The sequence below is a fragment of the Balaenoptera ricei genome, chromosome 4 (assembly GCF_028023285.1).
Source record: "Balaenoptera ricei isolate mBalRic1 chromosome 4, mBalRic1.hap2, whole genome shotgun sequence".
Classification (NCBI taxonomy): domain Eukaryota; kingdom Metazoa; phylum Chordata; class Mammalia; order Artiodactyla; family Balaenopteridae; genus Balaenoptera; species Balaenoptera ricei.
In genome coordinates, this window is record NC_082642.1 from 62,469,030 (window position 1) to 62,492,106 (window position 23,077).

Consider the following 23,077-nt stretch of genomic DNA (forward strand, 5'->3'; position numbering starts at 1 on the left):
AACTTTCAGCTCTGAGAATATTTACACTGAACAAGAGAAGGTTCTATCGTTTAAGATGTGTTTAGCTAGAAAGCATCAGACTACTTGCATAAACAAACGTCCAATATATCAATAACAAGATAGCCCCTGGTAGTCATTTTCAGGATGAGATACTTCGCCAGATCTCTATGATTGTTTTAAATTTTCCACTCATAGGTGCAAAACGACCCCAAGAATCATATGCTTTCATGGAAATACTGAAGGCCAAGAAGAAGGGGGGAGGGGTCATTTTTCCACGTTCACTGGTTAAGTGTCGTCAAACAGAACCTCTGCCTGTTCACACATCAGCCACACAGGAGAAAATGGCCACGTGATGATACCATGTGAACTGAAAGCCTGTAGAATTTATTCCAACTCTAAGATTCTAGATTGTCCAAGTACCTCCATAAATCCACTAATCAACATAGGAGAAGCAGCCATCCAACACTGTTAGAGAAGTAGAGAACAGTCTTATTTTTATTTCTTTTTCTTTCAGTTTTTTAAATTGAAGTATAGTTGATTTACAATGTTGTGTTAGTTTCAGGTGTATAGTAAAGTGATTCAGATATATATTAATATGTATATAGTATAGTATATATAAGTGATTTTTTTCATATTCTTCTCCCACATAGGTTATTACAAAATATTGATTATAGTTCCCTGTGCTATACAGTAGGTCCTTGTTGGTTATCTATTTTATATATAGTAGTGTGTATTTGTTAATTCCAAACTCCTAATTTATCCCTCCCCCACCTTTCCCCTTTGGTAACCATAAGGTTGTTTTCTATGTCTGTGGGTCTATTTCTGTTGACCTTATTTTTAAAGAACCAAAATCCAAAACTTGAAAACAGGTTATCTAGCCAGTAAAAAAAAAAAAAAAATAGCATTTTTTTTTTAAAAAAAACAAAATATTATACCTTATTTACTAAGCCACCTGAAATAGCAGTGGTGTCACATTCAGGGCAGAGAAAAAATAATCATTTTGCACAGTTATAAATGTCACTTAGAAATCAGAAAATTGCTAAAGTTTTCCCATGTAAATTTTTTTATAAGCCAATCTAAATGTACTATTATTGTGTCTTGAGATATGAAGCAATCCTCATAGGAACATTTTAAATTATTATTTTAGAGTCTCATCTTTAAAATTCAGTACCATATTCCCAGATTCTGCTATTTCTCCACATGCTCAGCCAATTCTTTTCTGTCACCATTATCTACTAAGCCTCCTCACTATGTGAAACTCATCGTTATTTCCAATTCACATCCCTGAGAAGATGGATTTAGGAGCTAGATAGTGATTATACCATAGTAATTTATAAAGGTCTTTTTAGAATTGGTCCATTTTACATGTGCTAATGACCAGCCCACTGAGTTTTACTTTATCCACTATTACTAAACCTGCAGAGATGTTTCCCAGGGTTTCAGCCTTCATAACAATGGAAAAGCAGATGGAGGGACCTATTTATAAAACCTCAGCATCTAGTTTATTTACTAAGCAGTAAGTAAAGACCATTATACTGACTCAGTTTCTTTCACTTTACCAAATGCCCAAGGCTTTTGAATAATTTTTTCATTATTTGCTTATTAATTTTAAATCTAAGTACTAGATTTATGTTGCACTATCATCACCTTTTAAATCTAAAATGCTGTGTTTATATCTTTTTATCTTCTCTATTGACATATGCCTTACCTATCAGCTATAAATTGTCATTTGATTTCTAATACATACTTTATGACGTTTGACCAGCTTTCTGCTAAAACTGAACACATCCATCTCTCAGATATTAACATTAATCAACAGCTAGCCAATGACAATGGGCTTGATTTTTTTAAAGGATTAATACCCTATAATTACATTAGTAGATTTTTTTCAGTTATATATATATATATTTTCAGATTATATTCCATTATAGTTTGTTACAAGATATTGAATATAATTCCCTATGCTATATTGTAAATCTTTTTTGCTTATCTATTTTATGTATAGTAGTTTGCTTCTATTAATCCCATACTCCTAATTTATCACTCCCCACCTCCATTTCCCCTTTGATAAACATAAATCTGTTTTCTATGTCTGTGAGTCTGTTTCTGTTTTGTATATAGATTCATTTGTAATATTTTCTAGATTTCACATATAAGCGATATCATATGATAGTTGTCTTTCTCTGTCTGACTTACTTCACTTAGTATGATAACCTCTAGGTCTATGTTGTTGCAAAAAGCAACATATCATTCTTTTTATGGCTGAGTAATATTCCATTGTATATACAAACCAAATCTTCTTAAGCCAATCTACGGATTTAGTGTGATCCCTATCAAAATATCCATGACATTTTTCACAGAACTAGAACAAATTAATCCTAAAATTTATATAGAACAATAAAAGACCCAGAATTGCCAAAGCAATCCTGAGGAAAAAGAAGAAAACTGAAGCCGTAACCCTTCCAGACTTCAGACAATACTGCAAAGCTACAGTAGTCAAAACAGCGTGATACTGGCACAAAAACAGACATAGAGGTCACTGGAACAGAAATACCCACACTTTTGGTCAATTAATCTATGACAAAAGAGGCAAGAATATACAGTGGAGAAAAGGCAGTCCTTCAGCAAGTGGTATTGGGAAAGCTGGTCAGCTAACTGTAAATCAATAAGAATTAGAACACTCCCTCACAACATATACAGAAATAAATTCAAAATGGTTTAAAACCTAAATATAAGACATGACACCATAAAACTGTAATTCAAAAAGACACACCATCAACATGACTAGGAAAAATTAATTCTCCAAATAAAAAATACATAACTTCATAAAAATATATGTATCACATTTAAAAAAAATCATCATGAAGCTATGATTTTGCATGCTGTGTGTTGTTCATTAAAAGTACATCCTACATTTTAGAGAGAGCATTCAATAAAGCTAAGATGCAGATACTGAAAATTCTGGAAATTAGCTTTTTTAGCCAGACACTTTCTATAGCTGAGCTGGGTGAGCTAACAAGAGTGTTACTCTCTACAATTTCAGAGATAGAGGACACAGAGCCATAAAATAGTTTGTTTTTTCATTGGAATATCCATATTTTGAAAACAATCAAAGCACGTGGAGGTTTATATAGCTCCAATATTAAACCACCTATAAAAAGGATTAAGAGTGAAAATTAAGTATGTTAAACTAACTTTCTAGTTTTGTTGAAATGTAGTCACTTAATTAAGGGAGGTAATTCATAAATCTGCATGCTTTTTTCTTAAAAACTGAAACCCAACTCTTAAAGAGTCAGCAAGACAAAGACTCTCATCTGAATGACTGAAACACATGACACACACACACATATATACACATACGTGCATGCACACACTCATACACCTCTGTCGAGCAAGTGGAAATGCATTAATATGGTTCCTTAAATTTCCATCTTACAGTCATTATCAAGAACCCGTCAATTATTACTTATAATGTCACTTAAAAATGCATAAGATAATCTTGTTTAATTAATTTTTAAATAAAACCAATTATAAATAAAGTCATATATGTTTGGGTAAAATCCCAAACTAGAATAATCCTCCAACTTCTCCTTTGAGGGTAATTACTCTCATTATCTATCACAAATAAAACTATGGTGATAAATAATGAGAGTAACAATATACTTTTTAATTCAGAACGTTTTTGCAGGGACTTCCCTGGTGGTGCAGTGGTTAAGAATCTGCCTGCCAGTTCAGGGGACACGGGTTCGAGCTGTGATCCGGGAAGATCCCACATGCTGCTGAGCGACTAAGCCCGTGCGCCACAACTACTGAGCCCGCACACCACAACTACTAAAGCCTGCATGCACAGAGCCCGTGCTCCACAACAAGAGAAGCCACCGATGAGAAGCCCGCACACCACAATGAAGAGTAGCCCCCCAGCTCGCTCACCGCAATTAGAGAACGCCCACGCAGAGCAACAAAGACCCAACGCAGCCAAAAATAAATAATTTTTTTTTAAAAAGAATGTTTTTGCTTTATGGACTCCCTATTTCTTTTTTTTTTTTTTTTCTTTTTCATCCTGAAGTCCAAGAGTGTAATGAATAGTATGATGATTTATATGTACAAATAGCTGGAATGGTATGCTTAATAAATCAAAAAAATCATCTAAATATGGTCAACATCATTAAAATTATAGAACCAAGTATGTCTCAGGAAGAGAAAACTCATCATTCAAAATGCATAGTGAATAAAGTGATTTTGACTTTCAAAACAGACACATTTCATTCAGCATATAAAATTTAAGTTGGTGATTGTTATCTGATGCAGTTAGGAGAATTTTAATTTGTATTTTAAAATGAATTATACTTGCAAACAAGATTGTAACTTGAAGTCTTGAACATCATAACTGTCTTTTAAATTGTCAGAAATGCGCTTGAGAATTACCCAAATTAATGTGCAACAATTACATTTATGATAGGTTTTGATCAATTGTACAGCATATTTTCCCAAAATTATCAGTCATAAAGAAAAGCCTTCAGCAAAGATGAAACCTAACAATAGTTTACTGCATTCACATTTACTCAGAATCTTAAAAAGATGCTCATTTATGTTTTTTATTCCTCTATATTCAGATGATTTTCTTGACCTCATTTCCTATATTATCTCTAAAGCAATATACCGGAACATTTCTTGATGTTTGACTTAATTTTTTCAACACAAAACTTGCAATGTGGAACCAAGATAGGTAATTATCTAAAAAATATATTTGCATTTATTTGCCAAAATTCATTTTTCAGAAGTGCTTTGTTGTTGCAAACGATAGCCTGTTGGAATACTGTCTCCTTTTAATTAAAGAGCAGTCTGATTTCTGTGAGATTTTATAATTAGCAGAAGCAAAATAAAACCATGTCTCAAACCTTTCTCAGCCAAACTGTAGCAAACACCTAAAACTTTGAAAGATTAAAAATTGTGCCCAAGGAAGAAGGAATAAGTTTTGTAGAGCCTAAAATTTATACAATTGGGGCTGGGGGTCGGCTCTAATAAATACAATATTACAGACACAGAATTAGGCCAAGGAAGGAGCTAGTAAGGAGCCCTACAGCTTCCTATTTATTAACTTCATGGCAAACTCACTCTGACTATTCACTAAAAGCATATCTATATACTTATTTTAAACTGGTAAAATCACCTAATCCATATTAATCTTCTATCACATTTCAACAGATTGAAAATTAAGGATTAAAACCAATTCCAATGTGGAAAATAGGCCAAGTGCTGCCAGAGATAAATATCATGCTGAAAAATAAATCTTTATTATGAACAAAAAAATCCCTGAGCATTAAGGTAAAACCTGATCATTACAGAACTCTAACCATCACCTCCCCCTTTGGAATCCTTAGGTTCTGGGTTCTGAGAGACTGAATGGCAACTTATTTGTTGTTGTTTGTTTTGTTTTCTTTTAAATATAGCCAAAGAAATTAAACTCCAATGGCCCCTCCAAGTGTCAAAAAAATGTATGATAATACAGTGAAATCTGAGGTTACACAAATGTTGAAGAGAAAGAAAAAAAGACTTGCTTTGGAGCTAAACTTACAGTTAAATTATGACTCTGCCTCTTACTGCCTCTGGAACCTGAGGATATAATTTAATCTTCCTTAGATTGAGTTTTCTCATCTGTAGAAGGCAGACCATAACCCTTACCCGAAAGCAGTGTTGCAAAAATTAGAGCTAATGTATGCAAAATGTTAGCCTGTAGGAGATTAAGGAAATAGTAGTTTCTCACCCTGTAATTGTCAGTAATAGTATCCTCTAACCCTGTCTATAGGTAGTTTCACTTTGACCATATGTTTATGCACAACTGACCAAAGCAACTAAAGATATGACTCACTCTTGCCATTAGTATTATAAAGCTATGGACAAATTGTGTGCGGCTATGATTTTGTCCATGATTCAAATCAATCTGGCTAGACAGATTAACCCCAGAATCACATTCAAGTGAAAGCTGAAATTCTACTCAAACATTTTGCCATATTCTAGAACAAACCAGAGAGATTTGTGACTTCTGTTTAAGATGCAGAAAGCTGAAAAGTGCATTGCTTCTACTGTTATAACAAAAATAACCAAAAACCCAGGTAATCAACAAACCCGCAACTTTCTTGAACCCATCAGAGAGCTGTGGTCTCAGAACAAACAACTGACCTGAAATCTAAGGAGAAAAGTGACCTCCAAGAAGAAACAGTATAGGAACACTTGTTTACCCAGGGGACAAACTACCTGTTGCCAAAGAAGATGGTAAGAAGAATTCAGGTAAAATAGTTAACCCATTTCTAAAGGCCAACTGTAGGCAGGAATGAGAATACAGAATCCCTGGGGGCCAAAACACAAGGGAGAGTTCACATCAGTTCAAAGATTCTCCAAAGACTTCAAATGATGTTCACAAGGGAAACTGGGTAGCAATGACAAGGCCTGAGAAAACCTCCTTCACTGTGAGGGTGTTAAAGAAGATAAGAGCAGTGCTGTAGAAAAAGCACAAAGTCCTTCCCCAGACTCTTCTCATCTCTCTCTCCTATGGAAAAAGACTTAGACATCTGGGTTTAGGGCAGCAAAGCCTGTTGCCTTTAGAGCTGAAGAACCACTGCAGCTGGGGAAAGGAAACAAAAAAATAATCCTCTAATCCTGGGGCTGTGTGTGTCCTTGGACAATACCATGAGATATCTCAGCAGGCTTTTTTGTTGTTGTAGAAATTGACAAGATGATTTTTAAAAACAAATAAGCTAAATTAGCCAAAAAACTTAAAAAAACAAAACAAAGTTTGAGGTTTACAATAACTGATTTCTAACTGTATAACAGCGGTCAGAATAGTTTTGTGTTAGAATAAAGATAAACCTATGGACCAATGGAATTGAATGGAGAGTTCAGAAATAGAAATAGATTTACACATATATGTTCAATTAATTATCAGTAAGCATGCAAGGAAATTCAATGGAGAAGGAATAGTTTTTTCAATAAATGGTGCTGGAAAAATAGCCTATCCATAGGCAAAACAGTATAGAACCTTCATTTAAGCATCTTACCTTATATAAAAAATCAAATAAAAATTGATCATAGAAAAGACCCATTAAAGAACAGATTGATAAATTGAACTTCATCAAACTTTAAAACATCTGCTCTTCAAAAGACAAGGTTAAACAATAAAAAGACAGGCCATAAACTAGAGAAAATATTTGCAAACCACTGATAAAAACTGATAAAGGGCTTATACCCAAAATAGATTAAGAACTCTTAAAAGTCAATAATAAGAAACAAAATCGGTAAAAAATTTGAATACAAATTTCACCAAAGAAGATATAAGGATGAGAAATAAACACTTTAAATGATGCTCAGTATCATTAGTAAATAGAAAAAGGCAAATTAAAACCAAACTGTGATACCACTACACTCATATTATAATGGCTAAACTATAATAGATATAAAATGCTGGTGAGGATGCAGAGCCACTAGAACTCTCATATCTTCCTGGTAGGAATGCAATAATGGTAAATCACTTTTGAAAATATTGTGGTAGTTTCTTATAAAATTAAGCATACATTTACCATATGACCTAGCAATCTTACTCCTTGGTATTTACCCAAGTGAAATGAAAACAATTTTTTCACAAAAAAACCTATACATAATGGAGTGGATGGGCAGAATAATCAAGAAGGTACCAGTCACATCAAGCAGCCAGGTCCTGGAGGCCTCCATTGGCATGAGATCCCTCTTGCCCATCCAGAAACATCCACTGCCCTTGCCTGGAGAAAGCCCTTCTGTCTCTGGAAGAAGCACCAACAAGAATTAGTAGGAGTCCCAGTGGCAATAAATAAACCAAGCAGACCAAAACAACATGTAAAAGGCTCTATAAATTGCACTGTCTTTGGAAACACAGCCCACAATAGGCCAGGACTTAACATGTTAAACACAACAGGGTAACTGCCTGTTAAAAGATTTAAATAGGACCCCAAGTCATTGTCAAAATATTGGTTGTGCTATTGTACTATAGTTTTGCAAAATGTTACCATTAGGGAAAACTCAAGATCTCGTCATATTTCCTACAAATTCATGTGAATTTAATAATATCTCAAAACAATTAAAATACAAAAAGAAAATCTATACATAAATGTTTTTATAGCAACTTTATTTGTAATTGTCCTAAACTACATCCAACCCAAATGACCCTCCCCCGGAGAATGGATAAAATAATGGTGGTACATTTATACAATGGGAAACCAATAAGCAATAAGAAGGAAAGAACTACCAATACACACAATAGCATTTTAAAATCACAAATGCATTATGCTGAGTGAAATAAGCAAGACTCAAAAAGCTACATATTCTATAATGCCACCTATATAACGTCCTTTCAGAAGCAAAACTATGGGGGAATAAAATCCAAAGATGGGCATGGGAGTAGCGGTTGACTCTTAAGGGTATGATAGAATTTCGGGGGATAGAACTTTATTTTATTTCCTTTCTTTTCCTTTTTTAATTTTATTTAATTTTATTTTATTTTTTAACTTTCTGAACTGTTTGCTGTAAGGGTAGATTTTGTTGTATGTAAACTTTACCTTAAGTAAAGAAAATGGAACAAAGAAGCCACATTAGTTTCCCCTGAATATGCAATACTGATTGTGATCATAAAATGTGGTCCCATTATGAAGCCTATAAAAACATTAAAACTGCAATCGTAGCATTCTTTAAAATCACCCACAATCCTGCCATCCCAGGATGTCACATTCTTTCATTTTTCCATGTATCACCTATGTTTACTATAATTCTTTAACTGAATTCAACAGATATTCTGCTTTTCCCACATAGAAATAAGCATTTTTCAATACAAATATAATCAATATTTATAATCATCATTTTCCATCTGTACATTATTCCATCTAGTTAAAATATAATTGACTTAACCTTTCCTCAGCAGTGGACATTTGGTCTGCATTAAATTTTTTTTAGTATTATAAGCAAAAATCCATTGAACATCTTGATATACATAGCCAATTTTTCTTTAGATTTTTTTCCCCTTGGGGTAAATTTCAGTGCATGGAATTATATCAATGAGCCCTTAATTTTTCTTCATGAATGTTGCCCATTTTTCACAAAAGATTTTTACTTATTTTTCCATCCACAGTGGAAATTGAACAATTTTATAATCTCTCATATTCATTGGGGTATATAGATGTTTTATAGATATAGATGACACATTATGTATTTTATATAGCATAGATTTATATATAGCATTTTAAACTTAATATGTGTGAAATGGGTTATTTTGCTTTAATTTTCATTTTTCTTGTGTATTACTGATCAAATTATGTCAAAAGTTTGATTCAAACTTTTATCCATTTGAAGTATAGTCTATCCATGTCCTTTGTCCATATACATTTTTAATATATAAGCATAACAATTTTGCCACGAATCAGTAGTCTTTCCCTAAATGTTCCCTTCTGGGTTTTGGTCAAATTACACTGGGAAACTCTACTAAGTAAAATTAAGCTAAGGGCCATGTGTTGTTCATAAGTTACTTGCATAGTGGCTGCCATATACCAGATGCTCAAAAAATATTTGTTGAAAGGAAGGAAGGAAAGAAGGGAGGAAAGAAGATAGGAAAGAAGGAAGGAAAGAAGGACTCAAGGAAAAAAGCAATTATAAACAAGTACCAATCATCTTAACAGGCAGGTCTGGGAGAACTCTTTCTGAGATAATCCCTAACATTGAAAGTTATGTGGTCCTTATTCTCTCATGAGTCCCTTTGGCTTGAAGCCCATAATATTTCTATTATGTAGCTACAACTATATTGCTGCTTTTCTCTGCTTCGGAGGAACAATTACAAAGAGAAGCACAGACTTAATATAAATTACTGACCTCAGTAAATTTTCATTCTAACAGTGAACTATATACAAAAGTGTTTCTCAGCCAACAATATCAATAAAATGAAGCAGATAATTTGGAACTGAAGAATCAAAAAGTAGTACCCACCTTCAAATATATTGCTGATACAGATTGAGGAGTAAAGTCACATTAAGCAGGTTGCCATAGTCACAAAACTTCCTCTAGCTTACCATATGTTGCTGATTTGAGCTTTCTTTTCATTAGAGGAATTAGGATGCCATATTTTCACCCTTTTAAATGTTGACCTATTCAACTTTAAAATGTATTTTTTCTGGTAAGGTGAGCAAGAAGTGTCATCTCTAACTGGAATGCTACATTTCTGTTCAGCAAAAAGTAACAACTCCAGGTATTTGGCTTTCGGGGTTTTCATTGTTTATTTTGTAAAGAGGAAAAGGTGTTAAAAGTAGGGGAGGTTTGCTACTAGACCCAAAATGTTCAGTTTTGTTGCGTTTTGTGTTTTAACTTCCACTCTCTTGCCATTATATTGTATATGATACCAGTCTTATTCAGATGAGACATTTTTGTTTGCCAAGTGAGATGACAAAAGTAACAAATACATTTCCGGCAGAAGGGTGGAAATAGTGAGAAAGCTGTCTTTGACAAGGAGTAGCAAAATCACAGATTGGTGGTCACACGTGAGAACTGTACTACACAGAAACATCTTCTCCCACCCCACCCCCAGAAGAATAGCTCCTGGGATATTGGTGGTCCATCTGGAGTGCTCAGAGCCAATTCTGCTAAATGCAGGAGGATGGTGTGTGCATCAGAGCAAAGCTGGAATAATCCTGGCAAGTTAGAAAATGGTAATTGGTGACTGACATTGAAGGTTTTCAGAAAGGCCAGAATCAAAGAACATCTCTCTTTTTACTATGAATGATGGAGCTTTGCGTTCGACTGTCACACTAAATCCCCTTGTGCTGTGGCTTAGTAAAATGAAAGCAAACATTATTTGGAACATTAGCTATAAGTCATGCAAAATTCTTCAGCTCCAATTTGCATTTGAATAATAAATTGAAATGAGCCCAACAAATACCAAGTCTGCAGCAGACTAATAGTGGAAAATATATTCTTAAGGATATTACCATCCAAGGTCGCAAGGGATACAAATGAATGTTGGAGTTCAGCATAAAACTGTCCAGTATTTCATTCATCAATATTTACGAAAATTTGCAACTGATTTATGATTTCCATTTCTTGCATTGAATCACAGAGCAGGAACTTTTCAAAGAAATGAGTTAATATTGACAATATATTTCATTGTTATAAAAACCGGTAGAATGTCTCAAAATAGAAAACTAGCATGAGAGAATCCCAGGGATCTCCAGAATGACATACTTTCCAAACTTTACCTCAAAGACAGAGAAGACAATTTGGGATTATAGTAAAAAAATAATAGAGAAAAAACATGACTGAGGTTAAAGACAGTGTGGTTAAACTCTGTGGGATCAGTGGAACTACTATAAAAGCAATTATTTGGAGGAAAACCTTGTGGGAAGAGACCAAAGAATTTTTTGACACAAGAAAGTAGGGTGGTATTGGGGAAGATTTAGTTTATTTATTTACTCACAGATTCATTTATCAAAATATTTCTTCAGTATCTAATGCTTCTGATCTGTCTGGTAAAATCTAGAAATAAACAGGTAAATATAAAATATGCATTTTAAAAAGATTTCGTAAATCAGTGGGGAAGACAACATGGAGAGAGAGAGTAAAACAATGTGAAAGTCCTTCAAGGGAATTATGTACAAGGAAATCATTATTAAGAGCAGCTCTAACCTCTTCTGGTCGACTGTGATGCCTAAACTAAATCTTTTTTTTTAATTAATTAATTAATTAATTTATTTATTTATTGAGTCTTCATTGCTGCGTGAGGGCTTTCTCTAGGTGCAGCGAGCAGGGGCTACTCTTCGTTGTGGTGAGCAGTCTTATTGCGGTGGCTTCTCTTGTTGTGGAGCACAGGCTCTAGGTGCACGGGCTTCAGTAGTTGTGGCACATGGGCTCAATAGTTGTGGCTTGTGGGCTGTAGAGTGCAGGCTCAGTAGTTGTGGCACACAGGCTTAGTTGCTCCGCGGCCTGTGGGATCTTCCCAGGCCAGGGCTCTAACACGTGTCCCCTGCATTGGCAGGCAGATTCTTAACCACTGCACCACCAGGGAAGCCCCCTAAACTAAATCTTAAAGGATGAATAAATGTTATGTGATCAGCTCAAGAAAAAAAGATCCACAGTGTAATTTTAAATGTTCATTATTATGATACTGACAGTCAGACACACATCTAATATTTATGATAAGAGATATTAAGAATACAAACTATTTCCTCGTCCTTATGTTGACTCTGAAGACCTGATGACTTTAACCTTTCATCTCCAACATGGTTTTCCTTTGCTCATTTACTGCCCGGCTCTTTGAGTTAGAATACCCGTGTAAACAAGTCTGATTCTCAGGAATTGCCTGGAGGTCCAGTTGGTGCTTTCACTGCCATGGCCCAGGTTAGAGTCACCAGGTTAAACAAGACAGTGGTGGAAAAGGTAATGTGTGTGTGCTTTTTGCTATCAGGTGTATAAGGTCAGGGCTGCTGATTTTTGGCAAAAGGCCCCAAAAGAAGTTGTTGAAGAACGCCTTGAAATTTTAAAGGACAAATTAAGAATTTGCTGGACAAAAGTGATTTTCATACTTTACTCCCTCAATCTTATGAAGGTGATTGTTCCATGTTTAGATTGAGAGATGTGTTGGAGAATGGGAGTAAAATTACAATTAGAAAATTACAATTGGGGCGATTATAAGATATTTAGAATGTCTGTTTCTTAGAATTCAGTTTGGTCTAGGATACAATCTGATATGCAAATGTCACATTGTAAATCCAATTAAGTTGCCAGAATTTCTGGCAGGGCAAAGTCCCTGTCCCCTATATTCTCAGATCACATTATTCCAGAAGACCGGAAGTCATAGAAAGGCCTCAGGTTTTAGAGAAGAAAACAGATTCCTGGGATCTGAACATAAGGCAGCCACTTGCAAAAATTTCTCTCTCCATTTTGACATCTAGAGACCCTTCCTTATGCTCACCCCCGTTCAGCCTTCTATATTGAAAGATGTCAACAAGCCCAGGAGGAATGCGCCATATTCTTCAAAAGTTTCCAAAAGTAAAAACCATCCATTACTTCACCACAATTTGTTTCTTTTTTTTTTACCACAATTTTGAAGTATACTAATAAGCGAATGCCAACCACACACACACCCATACCAAATCCCCCCAAATTCTACATCCCAGAATAATAACTATAAATAGGTACAAATCTTTCCAGAATATTGTCCATTTTATATAGATATATATGTAATGATATATGATATATAAATATTTGAAAGCACTTTTTTAAAAAGAAGACTTTATATTTTAGAGCAGTTTTAGGTTCACAGAAAAATTGAGCATAAGGTATAGAGAGTTCCCAGGTACTCCAAAGTCCATGGTTTACATTAGAGTTCACGCTTGTACATGCTATGAGTTTAGACAAATGTATAATGACATGTGTCCATCATTATAACAGACAGATACATTTAAAAGATATTTTCTTATTTTACATAGTCATCTGTAATTTCCTTTTTCACTAAATATCTGTTTAGGTCCATATAGATCCACCTTACATTTTGATAACATTATAGAATTTCATCTGTACTTTAATTAGAAATACTTTGTTGATAAACATTTAGTTTTTTGGTCTACATTTTTTATCACAAAAAGGGTACAATAAATATTCTTGCTCGTATATATTACCATTTCATGTACAAAGTTCTGGAGATCACATGTATAATGTCTAGGTAGTACAGTAAAAGGATCATTGTCTTTGGAACCACAAATATTTTGCTTTCAATTACAGTTACATTATTTGCAATTTGAACAACTTTGACCAAGTGAAACTATAGTTTCATCATCAATAAATTGGTGGTAATGATGATCTCTTTACAGGATTCTGAAGCTAGAATGACGTATATAAAGTTTATTTTTGAAACTAAAAATAATGCACATGGTTTTATTGCTAGAGGTTTTGTGCAGTTGTGAGAATACCAACTTGTCAGTTGTTATCACTTATCTGAAGCAAGGCTATTCATTGAAATTCACACCAAAAAGATTTGGGGTGGGGATGCAGAACAGGGAAAGGAGGATGCCAGTGAGCTGGTCAGCCTTTGAAGTGAACTTCAGAACATCCCGGTGCAAAGAGTCTACTGGAGGTTCCTAGATGAGTTACAGGAATCGGGAACTGTGCTTCTCTTCATGAAGGCATGGCTCAGTTTGAAAGCAGAGTAGGCAACAGGAAGCATTAGACAGCTCTCAGCATTGTCCTAGAAGCAGTGGCTGCCAAAATAAATATGGTGGCTCCAATGTGACAAATCCTGAAAGGCAGGAGCCTTAAAGAGGTCTGCTGATGTCTTTTTTCAACTAAGTTATTAAAATAGAAAACCCAATCCAGAGATCTAGAAGTGGCTCCCCTAGAAGTAAGGGGTAGGGGGAGCTCAAACAGATTTTGTCACATCCAGTCTCTGAAGAATAAAGAGAAAGAGGCTGCTTTTGCTGACAAGAAAACACATACTAATTCAGTCTATGTGTGTGATTCCTGCAGAGGAGATAGAAAGTTCATAAATTAGGACCCTGTATGGGTTTGCCACTCTAGGGGAACCTCTCCTTCCCCATCACCACACTCCTCCATCTCAGCAATATTGGGAAGATATCTTGTGATCTTGTTGTGAAGGTCTGCATTTACCTCTCCCCAGAGAAGGTGTGGTCTTTTGATTGGTGAAACCGGCACGTGGAGCGCAGGGCAGTACAAGCCCAGTCCGCACTGCCTTTCCTTAAGATCCAGTCGGTCCACAGGCCACATGTATTGTTCACTCCTCCACACTGTGAGTAGCTTGTGCAGCAGTGGGAGAGAGACCTGCGTTCTCTCCCTTCTCTGCCTATGACTGTGTGAGTGAATCATTTCATGGAAAAGGAAACAGGACCCCTTTTGATCTCAAGTCCAAGGTTGCTTCCCCAAAATACTTGGTAGAATAAAAGGGATGTTTTGGTCTTCGACTCTTGTGTGTAATTTCTCATTTGGTTCAGAATTTGGAAATGAGTGAGATGTGTATGAAACTGAACAAACACAAAGCGTGTGGCAATGATCAGCCGGGGAGCTGTCAATGACCACATTGTTTAAGGTGAAGCCAAAGAAAAGCAATGACATCATTATCAGACTTGACTGGTTTCCATGTAGCCTCCAGCACTCATTTCCTTCAGGTGGACATTTTTTACTATTTTGACTGTTGGCTTGGGCTCCACAGAGCAACCAGGACTGATCTTAGGTGGGAAAGATTTAAAGGAACCTGAGTCTAACCTTTAAGACTAGAGGCAAGTTCACTGTGGAGCTAATGAAGCTCATTCCCTTGCACAGGAACTTCCCAAGGTTTCAGTGGCTTCTCTTTCTGAAACACTGGGAGGAACCAATGACCCTGGCCAAGCACCAGAAGTATGGGACACTCCTGCTTTCCTGGAGATTATCCTTTAAGGTACTGGGCAATAGGAAGGGTCAACGAGCTTCTAGCATTATCTCTACTCAGTCCCCAGCAACAACCTGTCTCTGCAGACCTCTTTGAGAAAACCAGATTCTATCTTTGACCCCAAGGAATAGAATGTGAATTAGATGCTGTTTGTTCCATGGCAACCTCCTCCCTAAAGAATGACCCAAGATGAGGAGGTGATGGTGTTGAGAGAGTGACCAGCAACAAGGACCTGGCTGAGCTGGACCAGTTGTAGAATCAGAGGTAGTTCCAAGGAATAGTGAGGGCCTGAAGTTTCCTGAGGGTTTGCCCTGGTCAAGAACCCCCAGCAACCAACTACAGAAGTTACAAACGTGGGATTACCAATAATGAGATGTGAAAATGATAAAAAACACATTTTGATTAACCAAGCAATAATAAATTTACTTCTCTTCTCAATATTGAAAACAATATTTTAAAAAAGCATTGTCAGATGAAGAGGCAATCATATATATGTCAAATAGTGTAAAAATTATATTTTAGAGATGTACCAAGTAGTTAATAAATATGTCATTTTACTGATTTGTGGCAGTTGTGATTTTGTCAACCTTTTAAAATTTATAGTTTGCTTTGATTTATTTTTTCATGGCTTAATAATCATTTTATCTTTCACTTTTCTGTGGGTTTACTGTGCCCAACTGAGTGATTCTTTTGTGCCAGGAAATGTGGGCTGGACTCTAGTCCTAGGAGGGCTTGCTTAGACTGGACCATTGAGATGGCTCATCCCATGGGCACCAACTAGCAGCTCACCCGGCTGGCTTATCAACCAGAGCTCCTTCACGAAGGCTCTCTGTGTGTTCCGAGTTCTCAGTGTGGTGTTCAGAGTCTAAGGAGCGTGCTGAAAGTGACATTCTAAGATTAAGAAAGCAGAAATGTCCAGTCTTCATAAGGGCTAGGCCTAGAACTAGCACAGCACCACTTCTGCCATATTGGAAGGGGAAATCTAGTCAACCTCTCAATAGAAAGAGTGACAAATAATTTGTAGACATTTTTAATCCACCATACAAGAATATGGAGTACCAGATTCCCAAAATTTACCATTAAAGCCCCAGATGGTAGTTGTTATGTGAGGTCAGTGGCTCTTAGGTGAATGGTTTTCCTTTTTTGTACATTTGCCTTTGAATTCTGCCTGAAATTGGGTAATCTTGGGATGGATTAAATCAGAGTGTATTTCCCTATGCTAAAGGACAATCTGACAACTCCTTTCCCTCCTCCCATCTATTTTTCCTGTCTAACAGAGCATTATTTTCCTAATGAGAAAAGAAATCTGTTAAGAATAAAGTTCATCAATATCATTGAACACAAATTCATTATTAACTCTCAGGTTAATCATTCAAATTGACATGGAGCCTGGCAATAAGAGACTGGTGTTAGTCAATCTGCTTTTGAGTAACTATGAACTGAGAGCTTTCCTTCCTATCTAGAATAAAATAATATGAAGAATCCTCAAAAGAATCATGAATATCCTAAATAACCTGGAGACAAAACACATCCCAAACTAATCCTTTTCCAAATAATACTTTACATAGAAATTCAAGTCACATGGTACTGTTGAAAGTATACATTTAATCAGCATCAGTCTTAATCAGACTGAAACTTAATAAAACAAATTTTCTTCCTGATATATGTAGTAATTCTTATATTGAGAGTCATACCATCTGTTGTGACAATAATATTTGGGGGATTTCTTAGAGAACAAAATCACCATGTATGCTGTTAAAATTGAAGCCACATTGGTACCCTTTAAATACATCAATTCTGATGTTTATAATGGCCTACAGAAAGCCTCAAGCTATCTCTACATTTCGAAGAATCTAAAGCAGTGTTTTCCAATATAAACTAATGAAGAGCTGTCACAGGAGTTTACACCATCTGCTATCCCATAAACCCAAGTCTTCACTTAACATTGAAGTTCAGGAGTTTCACTCTCTCTAGATTAGCTCATTTTGGGATTGCAGAGTATATGCAATCAGTAAAAAATGATACATGCACACTGCAACTCTTGTGGTTTGTCTGAAAGCAGTAAAGCCATCTGCAATCGTTTCTCATCCCATTGTTGTTAAAGTTACTATGGCTGCTATACATTCTTCCCCACGACGTCAATTACTGTATTCTTCAGCTCTGATGGGTTCTTTCTTACAGTTTCTAACTCAGAGTACTCATGGAGTTCACCCATTCTTCTCCTAAGTTTGCTGAGTCTCCTTATGACCATTGCTCTGAACCCTTTATTAGGTAAATTACTCATCTCCATTTCATTTGGATTTTTTTCTGGAGTTTTATTTTGTTTTTTTGTTTGGAACGTATTCCTTTGTTAGACTTTCTGTTTAGTTTCTGTGAATTAGGTGAAACAGCTAACTCTCCCAGTCTTAAAAGAGTAGCCTTCTTTGGGAGCCTCCCCTGTGTAGACTGCATGCGTGTAGTGGGTGGCTTTGGCCAGCCAGCTAGTACTAGAGTGGGCCTGGGCTGCAGGAGAGTCTTGGGGTGCTCCTTGCTGTGGTCACCTTGTCAGGATGACTGGAGCTAGAGTGGGTGTGGCCAGAGGGAGTCCAAGGTGTGCTACACCTAGGCCAGTTTGGCAGGATGGCTGGAGCCGAGGTGGGCACAGGATGGGATCAGTCCTAGGGGTACTCAAACAACGGCACTTGCCTGGTGCCTCCAACCTTGGAGAGAGTCCCAGCAGTTCCCCGTGCATTTTGACAGATATTTTCAGCTTAGTAATTGGATTTCCTCTCCATATAGTCTAGGTGCCCTTTCAACTGCTATTTTTTCACTATATCCCAGAGTAGGCAAGTCTGCACTTGGACCCTTCAGTTATACTCCTCTTACTGCAGGACACTGTGGCAGGGGTGGGTTTCCTGTGGATACCATGTCTACATCTTTCCTATTCATTTCTGTGTGGTCCCTCTATGTTCAGAAGCTGTTCAATCAGCCCTCAGTTCTCCTTCAGGAAAAACTGCTCTGTATGTAAGTGTAGATCCAGTGTGTCCATGGGAGGAAGTGGTTACAAGGTCTTCCTTTGTTGCCATCGTGGACTCCTCCAAAAATCTCTTTTTTTATGCCATTATTTTCTTTGACAGCCTCATGTTATACAAGGGAGTCAAGTAATATCACTAGAGTTTTTGTTTTTTTATGTGAGCTGCTATTTTCAAGTTTATCTCAGCCACGTCTATGAAATGGTTAATTCTTTTAGTATATGTGTAGGGAAATATTTTTAATCATGATTAATTTCATTTCTTGATCTTAAACCATCATTCTAGCTAGCTGTCTGTTTTCCATCTTTTTTTAAATTTATTTTCCACTATATTTTTATTTAAAAACTTTTTTCTTTCAGTTTTTAATGAGATATAATTAACATATAACACTGTATACATCTAATGACAGCACAATGACTTGACTTACACATATCGTAAAATGATTACCACAATAACTTTAGTTAACATCCATCATATAGATACAAGAAAAAGAAAAAAAATTTTTTTTCCTTGTGATGAGAATTTTTAGGATCTACTCTCTTAGCAACTTTCAAATATACCATACAGCAATGTTAACAATAGTCATCATGTTGTATGTTACACGCCTAGTACATAGTTATTTCATAACTGGAAGTTTCCACCTTTTGACCACCTTCATCCAATTCCCCCATCCCACATCCCCACCTCTGGTAACCACAAATCTGATCTCTTTTTTTTTTTTTTTTTTTTAAATTAATTAATTTATTTATTTTTGGCTGTGTTGGGTCTTCGTTTCTGTGCGAGGGCTTTCTCTAGTTGTGGCAAGCGGGGGCCACTCTTCATTGCGGTGCGCGGGCCTCTCACTATCGCGGCCTCTCTTGTTGCGGAGCACTGGCTCCAGACGCGCAGGCTCAGTAGTTGTGGCTCACGGGCCTAGTTGCTCTGCGGCATGTGGGATCTTCCCAGACCAGGGCTCGAACCCGTGTCCCCTGCATTGGCAGGCAGATTCTCAACCACTGCGCCACCAGGGAAGCCCTTGATTTCTTTTTAAAAAAAAAATTCTTTAGTCTTATAAGTATGTTATGGTTTTCTACACATCATTGTTTCTAATAGAACTGCTTTTACCACAATTAAAATAAAGACATTTTTAACAGAAGAAATCTTGCCTGAGCTATCACGGTCAAGGCTCATTTATCCAAAGCAGTCTACAAAGGCAAGGTACATTGTTGGATGAAATAAGTAATAAAAATTTTCATCTTTCCATCTCTCACATGTCATTCTTTGTTCAGTTACCCTAATCAGTCCTACTGAATTACTAATCAAATGGTATCTCAATATTTGTCTCCATCATCTTTACCCAGACTGAGCTGGCTTTACAAGATATATATAAATATGCACCCTTGCTCATACACACACAAACACACATATAAACTAGATGTTTCTCTGCCTTTACCTCTTTGTCATTGTCATTTTTACAAGAGTTAATCTTTTCTCATTCTCCAAGACTGCTGGAGCTGGACCAAGGTAAATGTGTGTGTTCATGATACAAGTCTCACAGCTCAGTCTGTAAGTACCACATAATTACCATTGTACTTACAGGCTCTTTTAGAAAAATCTCATTAATCAACACTGAAGGAATTATTCCCAGGATTCATTGCTTGATAAAAACAGGGCCATTTGAAAGATCTCTTCTAGAAGATTGACATTGATTTTTCTATCATATTATTTGAGAATTAGCCAAGACCCAAGAGGGAAGGAAAACATAATAACCCTCTCCAGGTATCTTAGTTATTTGAAGAGGAATGTCCTAGTAGTCTATATCTAGCATTACAGAAATGATTTCTCAGAATCATCCTTATACTTTCCCCTTTTGGTTTGCTGTATTTTTTACATGTGTCAATGAATGTGGGTAGAGTTTGTATAAGGGCTTTATTAACCCTAAAAAGGCCTCTGTTTCCTTTTCTATTTTATTGTCACAGACACATGGGTATCTAATATAATAAAGTAAAAATTTATTTATAATACTCTTGAAACATATTTAGTGTGGTGAAGACAAGAAAATCAACAGTACTATATTTGAAGGTGGCATAGCTCTTTTAAAGGTCAATTAAAAAGTTGTTAGCATAGATCCTGTGACTATTACAAAAGAAAGTTTAAAAAAATGAAAGCCATAAAATAGTGAGGCTGTGTTTTTGGAGTTGAAAGATTAAATGGAAAGGGTCTTATGTAAATGGTCCAGTTTATAATTATGTCAGCTTTCCAGCCACATGATAGAGATAAAAATACTTATCAGGTCTGAATGGAAACACAAAGCTTTAAAAACCACTGGGCAAAAGCATAACTGGTTTTTGACTTAGGCATTTTGAGCAACTCATTAAAATTTCAGCTGCTGGACTTGTTAATGACATAATGTACCTTCAAAAGTGCCCTACACCTGTCAGGCAGCCAAGGGTTATCTTTGTTACACAGGATTCAGAAGTTTGGACAAGTCTTTAATTTGGTTTTAAAAAAATGAAAGTAAAGCCCATTTAGTAGGAGTGCATGCAGATTTAATCCTTCTGGAAAGCAATTTAATGGTATTTATTTTAAAACATAAACCTTTTAACATGTTCATTCACTTTGTTTTTATTTGGAGTTTTCTAAAAGCAGAAAGAGAAAGAAAAAGCAAATAAATTGGCATGTGATTTCAGGGGAAGCAGGACAGGGAAGCAGGGGAAGCCAATGAAGGGTGAGTTGATGAGCAGGTTACCTCTGTGGATAACTTGGTCCCAAACCGACTGGGGACCATCTGAGAGACTATAAAACACACCTCATACTCTCATCCTTTGTTGATTGAAGGTCACTTCAAGGACATGAACTTTCTGGTTCATCTGGCCTTATGTTGCCTAAGTAGGCTAACTGCAGCATTCAGAGAATACTTTGAAGCAGAAGAACTCAGGAAACCATCAGGCTGTATAGGAATTGTATGCAGGTGACCTCCTGGGTAGGCAAAAGAGGACAAGAGTGGGGCACTGATGCCCTCTGCTATGCCCTTTGACCCAGGGAATCAAATGTAGAGACACATTCTTTCATCATGCCTCTCACAGTGAGTAGAGGAATGCTAGCAGTAAAATTTCTAAAAGGTTTTGTTATATGCATATGATTATGACTATGGATGAAACCAGTGGATTTTTTGATGTGTTAGGGTTTATCAAAAAGTCATCTTTTCCTATAATCAATTCAAATTTCCATTGAAACTATGGTCTATTATATATGTTTTACAAATATATAGCTATAATCACAACACATCCTGCTATCATGAGATGGGTAATATGACCAAATGAATATTCTTAGGATGCTGAAGAGATCCTCCACAGGGTTGCAAGATTTGGCAAATAAAAATATGGGACATCCAGTGTATTTGCTTTCTCAGCAGCCATAACAAAGTGCCACAACCTGGGCACCTTCAAACAACCAAAATGTATTGTCTCACAGTTAGGAGACTAGAAGTTTATAAACACAGTATCAGCAGGGCCAGGCTACCTCTGCAGGCTCTAGGGAAGGATCCTTTCTTGATTCTTCCAGCTTCTAGTGGTTGCCGGTACTCCTTGGTGTTCCTTGGCTTGTAGATATATCAGTCCAATCTCTGCCTCCTTCTTCACTTGGCCTTCTTCCCTCTGTGTCTGTGTGTCTGTGTTTCTCCTTATAAGGATATCAGTGATTGGATTTAAGGTCCACCCTCCTCCAATAGGACCTCATCTTGACTTGATTACACCTGCAATGACCCTATTTCCAAACAAGATCATATTCACGGGTTCCAGGTGGCACAAATTTTGGGGGGACACAATTCAACTCAGTGCACCCAGTTAAAGTTGAATTTCAGATAAACAATGAATATTGCCCCAAAATATTGCAGGAAGCATACTCACACTAAAAATTACTTGTCTACTTGAAATTAAAATTTAATTGGATGTTCTATATTTTATCTGGAAAAAATACTCCTGGAGGGTATTCAGGCTCTTCAGCATCACCTGATTTCTACCAGTCTTTTGAAGAGACTCAGCTGCACTTGAATTTTAATCCACTTTATCTACATATTTGCATAAGTAACCTTCCTCTTCTTTTGTCACATTTTCTCTTGAAGTCTAAATTCTTGATGAATGCTTCCTAATAAATATCTATTGAGTTATTCACAATATATAAGAATACATGTGAAAAATGAGTATGGGCCCTCAGTCAGATGATAGAAGAAGAGAATTAATATGTGCTTCTTGTCCCCAGAAAACCTACAAGTTAGTTCTAGTGATGAGAAGACACCTCCCCCATAAGTGCTGCAAGACAGAGCATGTACCGCCTAAGATATGTAAGCAAAGTGGAAGGAACTTGAACTCATTGCTATCCCACCGATTCTGGAAGGTTCAGGTCAGATTTCATGCAAAGGTAGCTTTGGAACTGGGCCTTAGAAGATGGAAAAGCTGGAGAGAGTGTCCTAGGTAGAGAGAATAACTTGACCAAAGGAAGGAGTCATTAGCCTGTTTAAGGATGAGTCATCTAATTCAGTGGTCCCTAACTTCATTGTCTGTCAGAATCCCCTGTGTTCTGCGCGTATGTAGTTCATCCCAAAGGGTGCTGATTCAGTAGGCCCAGGATGGTTCAATTTTTTTAAAAG